This window comes from Phoca vitulina, unplaced genomic scaffold, assembly GCF_004348235.1.
Source record: "Phoca vitulina isolate PV1807 unplaced genomic scaffold, GSC_HSeal_1.0 scaffold12, whole genome shotgun sequence".
In the NCBI taxonomy this organism is placed as follows: domain Eukaryota; kingdom Metazoa; phylum Chordata; class Mammalia; order Carnivora; family Phocidae; genus Phoca; species Phoca vitulina.
The window spans coordinates 2,360,634-2,368,085 of NW_022589715.1; the positions used below are offsets into that span (position 1 = coordinate 2,360,634).

The 7,452-nt window shown below is 38.2% G+C and overlaps 1 pseudogene; it reads left to right on the top strand.

Annotated features, from left to right (window-relative positions):
• The first annotated feature begins 2,789 nt into the window (after positions 1 to 2,789).
• LOC116636001 lies at positions 2,790 to 3,822 on the top strand (annotated as a pseudogene).
• The last annotated feature ends 3,630 nt before the right edge of the window (positions 3,823 to 7,452 follow it).

The following is a 7,452-nucleotide window of genomic DNA, read 5'->3' on the forward strand; positions in this document are numbered from 1 at the left end:
GGTTATTTTAATATCCAAAAATCAATTAATGTAATACATCATGCTTATAGAAAAAAAAATCTCACGTGATCATCTCAATAGACAAAGAAGAAACATTTGATAAAATCCAAAATTCTTTCATGATAAAACACACTAAAAAATTAAAAAAGAATACAAGGTACTTCTCCAACCTTATAAAGGGTACCTACTAAAATTCCACAGTTAACATTATACTTAATGGTAAAAGACTAAGATTAGGAGCAAGACAAGAGTTTGCCATCTTGCCACTTCTATTCAACATTGCACATGAGATTCTAGCCAGGGCAACTAGGCAAGAAAAATAAATAAAAGGTCTCCAGATTGGAAAGTTAGAAATAAAAATATCTATATCTCTAGATGACTTGATTTTATATATAGAAAGGAATTCAACAAATAACTGTTAACACTAATAAATGATTTTGGCAAAGTTTCAGGATATAAGATTATACAAAAACCAATTGTGGGCACCTCGGTGGCTGTCTGTTAAGCGTCTGCCTTCAGCTCAGGTCATGATCCCAGGGTCCTGGGATCGAGTCTCGCACTGGGCTCCCTGTTCAGTGGGGAGTCTGTTTCTCCCTCTACCCTTCCCCCTTGCTTGTGATCTCGCTCTCTCGCTCTCTCTCTCAAATAAATAAATAACATCTTAAAAAAAAAAACAATTGCACTTTATATACTTGCATTAAATAATTTAAAAATTAAATTTAGAAAACAATACCATTTATGATAGCATTAAAAAGAATGAAATACTCAGGTATAAATTTAACAAAAGAAATGCAGAGCCTGTACTCTGGAAACTACAAAACATTGCTAAATAAATTTAGAAAGATCTAAATAAATGGGAAAAACATGCTATGTTCATGGGTTAAAAGGCTTAACATTGTAAAGTGGCAAAACTCTGCAAACTGATCTACAGAATCACTGAGCTCTCTATCAGAATTTCAGCTGACTTCTTTGTATAAATTAATAGATGATTCTAAAATTTGTATAGAATACAAGGGACCCAGAATAGCCAAAACAATCCTGAAAAAAACAAAGTAGGATGAATCGAGCTTCCTGATTTCAAAACTTACTTTACAGCAACAGTAACGAAGACATGGCAGTACTTGCTCAAGAATAGACATACAGATCAATGGAATAAAATTGAGAGTCTGTATATAAATCCATATATCTATGGTCAAATGATTTTTGACAATAGTGACAAAACCATTAACAGGAGAAGAACAGTATTTTCTTTCTTTTTTAAAAAGATTTATTATTCATTTTATATATAGAGAGACAGTGTGCATGAGCAGGGGAGGGTAAGAGAGAGAAAGACAGAGAAGCAGACACTCTGCTGAGTGCGGAGTGGGAAGCAGAGCTTAATCCTAGGACCCTGAGATCATGACCTGAGCCAAAATCAAGAGTCAGAAGCTTAACTGACTGAGCCACCCAGGTGCTCCAAAGAATAGTATTTTTAGTAAATGCTACTGAGATAACCAGATAGCCACATGCAAAGGAATGAAATTGGACATTTATCTCACATCATATGTAAAAATTAACTCAAAATGGATAAAAGACCTAAATGTAAAAACTAAAACTATAAAACTCTTAGGAGAAGAAATCATAGGGATTAATCTTTATAGCCTTGGATTTAGCAAAGAATCCTTAGATAAGATACTAAAGCTTGAGTAACAAAAGAAAAAAATGACTTAAAAATACATAAATTGAGCATAAAAATTAAAAAATTTTGTGTTACAAAGGACACGATCAAGAAAGTTAAAAGACACAAACTGGTGGTTACCAGATGGGAGGTGGGTGGCGGATGGGTGAGATAGTTGAAGGGAATTGAGAGTACACTTATTGTGATGAGCACTGAGTAAAGCATAGAATGGTTGAATCACTATATTGTATACCTGAAACTAACATAAAATTGTATGTTAATTATACGGGAATTAAAAAAAAAGGAAAGCTAACAGACAGCCCACAGATTGGGTGATAAAGGACTTGTATCCAGAAAATACAAAGAACTGTTACACTTCAACAACAAAAAGGCAAATAACCCAATTAAAAAAATTGGCAAATGATCTAAATGGTTATTTGTTCAACAAATTTATAAATTTATGTTTATATATGAATAATGTAAATATAATTATATAAACATAAATTTGGACAAAAGAAGCCACAGAAAACTATGGTATGATTCCATTTTTATACTATACAAAAAAAACCACACACACAAAAAAACACCATCTTGTACTATAGTGATAAACGTCAGGACAGTGGGTACCTTTGTTGGGGCAGAAACAGAAAGGCAGAACAGGAGAGCTTATCAGGGTGCTGGTAATTTCTTTTTTCTTGAAGTTGGTGCTGTTACAGAAATGTTTATTTTATAAAAAATTCATTGAGCTATGCACTTATCGTAAGTGCACTGATCTGCATATGCACTTGCATTAATAAAGGCACTGCAAATGGATGTCGATAGATGTACATTAAAGAAGCTCTGTGAGTTAAATTAAGCTTGAGAAACACCAACACATATAACAGTGTATTTTTCAATAGGGTGGTCTTTGATTATATGTGGTTTTCGTATTTTCCATTTATATTACGCCACATTCTAGAAAGGATTGAAGCTGGGTTTAAGAGGCTAAACGAAAGTAGAGCAAGACACAGGTGAAAAAGAAGAAAAGTAGAGGTAGGAAGTAGAAGCCTATGATCACAATTATGTGTATTTATAAGTTATTTGCATTTCTTTCATCAGTCTTGCTTTCTTCTGCATGTCTCATTAACTATTTCTTTTATTCAGCTTGGTGTATAGATAGGTAATAAGGAAAGTAAAGGGAATACTCATAATCTGTTCACTGTTAGAATTTTACCTATTTTATATTTATCCAAGTAAAATCCAAAGAATCTCCTCTGAGAGGGTCTGAGGGGGACAGTGGGATAGTGTGAGTCTTTAGCAAGGAGAGAAGTTCTGAGAGGGTGTATCCTCCCCTACACGGGGGCAGCCCTTGCTGCCCTCTGTCCTCTGAGCTCCCACAGCCCTCGCCTTTACCACCACTTTCGGTATTCATTAAACATGGTCTTGCTACATTAAAAAAAAAAATTGTCCAAATTTCTGCCATTTGCCAATGTTTTATACTATCATGAGTCTCATATACTATGTTATTAAAGAAAACCCCATCAAAACAGTGTTGGTATCTCAGACTGCCAAATATTAATTCCTTTCTTTCCAGGCAAATGTTCAGTTTCTGCTGTTGTAACTTCAGAGCTGGGTCAGCCTGAAAAAGATTGAGTATAACTCTGTCTTCTCTGCACTGGGAGGAGGTCTCCCACCATAGCCCCTCATCCCCTGAAAATGTATGCCTGTGCAAGGTTCATCTCCACCCCTTTCTTGGTCAGGAGCACCTCTCAGCTGTTTAGCTGAACACTGTCTGCAGTGGTACTAAAACCACCAGAGACAACAACAGATGAGAGCCTCAGCAGCTTGGCAGCCCTACGTCCCCTGACCTCACTTATTCCCAGCTGCAGCTTCAGAAGCAGTGCCATTTCCAGGGACTCAGACACAGCAGCCAAGTTCACTGGGGCCGGGGCTGCCACGGGAGAAGGGGCTGGCTCTGGGGCTGGAACTGGGACTATGTTTGGGAGCCTCATCATTGGTTATGCCAGGAACCCTTTTCTGAAGCAACAGCTCTTCTATGCCATTCTGGGCTCTGCCCTCTCAGGGGTAGGGGGTTCTTTTGCCTGATGGTGGCCCTTCTCATTCTCTTCCCCATGTGAAGGAGCCATCTCCACCCACCATAGGTCTTTCTGCAGTGTCTCAGCTGCCCTGTATGTTCCTTTTCCTATGCCTCCCCAGGCAGTCTGGGAAAAGTGGTTGGCTCAGGATCTGACAGAGGAAAGACAAATAAATGCTGTATTAATAAGGAAAAAAAAAGATTAAGTATATGGTCAAGGCTTGTTTTCAGGTGACATCTATTATTCAAGTAAAAAATGAAAGAATGATAACAAGTGCTTTTATCATATGCCGCATGTTGGGAGAATTCCGCTGTCATTTTTCATGAAGGCGGATCCTCACTACTTTCAACCCTTATAGTTCTGTACATTTCTTTAATCTATCTGTAGATTTCACTACTCTAAGGCAGTGATTCTACAATATCAAATGAATAAATCCCTTTATTCCTGTTTGTTGTTAATAGTCTTAGCAGCCATGTTTCAATTGAATTCAGCTATGAGTCTTTTTCTCTTTTTATAACTCTGTGTTCAGTCATATGCTAGGTACCCTGAATAGATATTTAAGACCTCTGCCTTTATGTAACTTGCATTCTAGGGATACCTGGGTGGCTCAGTCTGTTGAGCGTCTGCCTTCGGCTCAGGTCATGATCCCAGGGTCCTGGGATCCAGCCCCGCATCGGGCTCCTCGCTCCATGGGGAGCCTGCTTCTCCCTCTGACTGCCTCTCTCTCTCTCTCTCTGACAAATGAATAAATAAAGTCTTCAAAAAATAACTTGCATTCTCATTGAGCACCTATGGCACCTACACAAAAACAATAAAGTATGACAGGGTTCATTTCCGTCCATGCCCTACCAGTGCTAGTACAGGTGGCAAGGACTGCTTTCTTTGAAAACCCTTCATTAAGACCAGCATGATGGGCTTGACAGCTTTGTGTTCTCATTATCTTGATAAAATGTAGCAAGTGATTGGCTCAGGGATTTTGCTGATGGACAATGGAGCCAAGGTTGAAGTTTCCCTTGCTTTCAAAGTTTGCTTTGCATTTGCTTGGGTTTGATTTTATTTTTCATAACATTGTGTGGTTCTCCTGACCTCTTGCTTCAATCTACAGCTACTGTCAAATACATAAATAAGCAGACATCTTAGCTCTAAGAAGCAAGACAAATGATTCCTCTGATTCAATTGGTCTGAGGACACAGACAGGATTATGCTTGCTACTACTTTTTCTTCATTTCCCAAGATGATTCATTTATTGTCAGTATTTGAGAGAGAGTGTATGTGTATTTAATTGTGACATACACCCAAGGCTGAGAAGATAGCCTGGTAACAGCCACTTGCAGTAGACTCATCTTTAAACAGATGAAAAGAATTGGAGTTAACATCTTAAATTGAAAAAAAAATACATTAGATAAAGTCCTTTATTTACTCTTTTGCAATTCAAAGAACCCCCTTAGCAGAGTTGAGAGGCTTACCTTCTATTCCTGATCCTGCTAGAAAACTAGCCATCTAACCCTTTTGGCCTTCAGATTTTTTTTTTTTAAAGATATTATGTATTTATTTGAGAGAGGAGAGAGAGAGAGAGAGAGAGAATGAGTATGGGGAGGAGCAGAGGGAGAGGGAGAAGCAGACTCCCCACTGAGCAGGGAGCTGGACATGGGGGCTCAATCCCAGGATCCCGAGATCATGACCTGAGCCGAAGGTAGACGTTTAACCGACAGAGCCACCCAGGCGCCCCACAGATTTTTTTTCTTCCTTCCTCCTCCTCCTCCTTCTTCCTCTTCTTCTTCTTCTTTGCATTAATGGCTTTAAGTTATTTTAAAAGTCTAATTTCTGCTTACCTTCTACAATTACAATTTAGTGGCTACCTAATAGGCAATAAAGTAGGCTTTATTTGTACCATCTTGCTTGAACCTCCTAATGATCCTAGGAAAAGGGTTTTACAGGTTATCTCCACTTTACAGATGAACCAATTGTAGCAGACATGAGGAAACATCTTGTTCAGAGTAACATAGCTAGCTGGGCAGTGCTGGAGCCAGAAATCCAACCCATTCTGTGTGACTGCAGAGTCTTTTGTTGGTTCCCCTCCATTAAGTAATCCTACTTTTATGAGAGGCAGTCCACTTTCTTCTTTAAAAGCATGCATTCTGGAGTCAGCCTGCAGGGGCAAAACCCAGCTCTGTTGCTCACTCACTATGCAACCTTTAATAAGTTATTCTACTCTAGTCCAGTTTCATAGTCTATGAAAGGAGGTAGTAATTGCTCCTTCTATATCAGGTTGGCATGAGGTTTCAAGTTAGTATACACAAAGCACTTAGGCCAAAGCCTGGTACAATTAGCACTCCTTTGGTGATACCCACTGCTATTCTTTCCCTTGCTTTTACATCAAAAGACAAGCCATGGGATTAAAATCAATTGGTGTATAGAAGTGGTTCGATTACATCAAATACATCTCTGTTCACTTTGCATGACAAAATAGTCTAGTTCCTGTTTTAAATTGGAACTCTGCAAGTCAAATGGAATTTCAGTCATCCCATAATAGCCTTGCAAGATTTGATTTAAAAATTAAAATGAAAATCTCTTTATGCTGTACATGGCTTTACCAGGGCTTCTAACGCCTATCAATTATATGGTAATGTCCATTGTCATGGTGAATCATTTAGAGTAGACATTTAAATGGATGGCAGCACTTGATGAGACGCATTGCAGGGCAGAGTGTAGAGTATGCCCACGAGTGTGCAACCATGCACACACATAACTGGGATGAGGTCCAGAATGCCTGTGTGCCAGTCCTAACTCTGCTGATCCCTTCTAATAAATGTATGAAAAAATCTTTTAATCTCCATGTGGTTAAATTTCTTTATCTGTCAATTAAACATAATACCTATTCTTTCACTGGGCCTATTTTGAGGATCAAATGAAATAACAACCGTATATAGTGTTGTGTAAAATAAACTTCTTTTCAAAACCAAAATACATTGTTATAGACACTTAATTTTTATTTTTTTTTAAAACTGCTTTAAATTCAGCCCCAAATTCTACTAACTGTTTTTATGCCATAGCCTTTCACACTACAACAGTTTTGGAATCTGAGTGCTTACATTTCTGTACTTGTCTCCTATAAGAGATTAAATGCTTTACTGTTTCTAGGGTTACAAAGATTATCTTCTCCAATGGTGGTTTACTGCAAGGGCCCACAAGAATGAGGGCAAAGGGGAGTTATATGACAAATTACATCATTCTCTCAAACCAGTTATTCCAGAACATGTATGCAACTAAGAATAATACGATGAGACCCAGTGGCCTACTTTCCTTGCTCACTGAGTGTTCCAAAAGAGTATTAATGGGCAGTCACTCTATGAGGTTATCAGGCAGAATTTGCTCTTTAGCAATCTGTGTCTAGCTTGCAGATTGTGACTTCCAGTTTATACCCCTGCGTACAACCTAACCCAATGTAGCTAGGATCACAGCACCGGTTTCTCTAGCAGGTTATGCCAAATAGCAACTTCTGGCCACTTCCTTCCTCTTAATTATGGGTTCAAGGCTTGAAGCTCATGGATTACTTCCTCAGTTTTTCTGGCATACTCATTTTGAGGTTGATTTTTATGAATCATTTTCCTTACCCTCAGCCCCCAGTTCTACTCACCATTTTTTTTCAGCATTGTACATTAAAACAAACTAGCATGCCAAAATTGATCAAATGAGTAAAAACAATTTGGCCACACATTC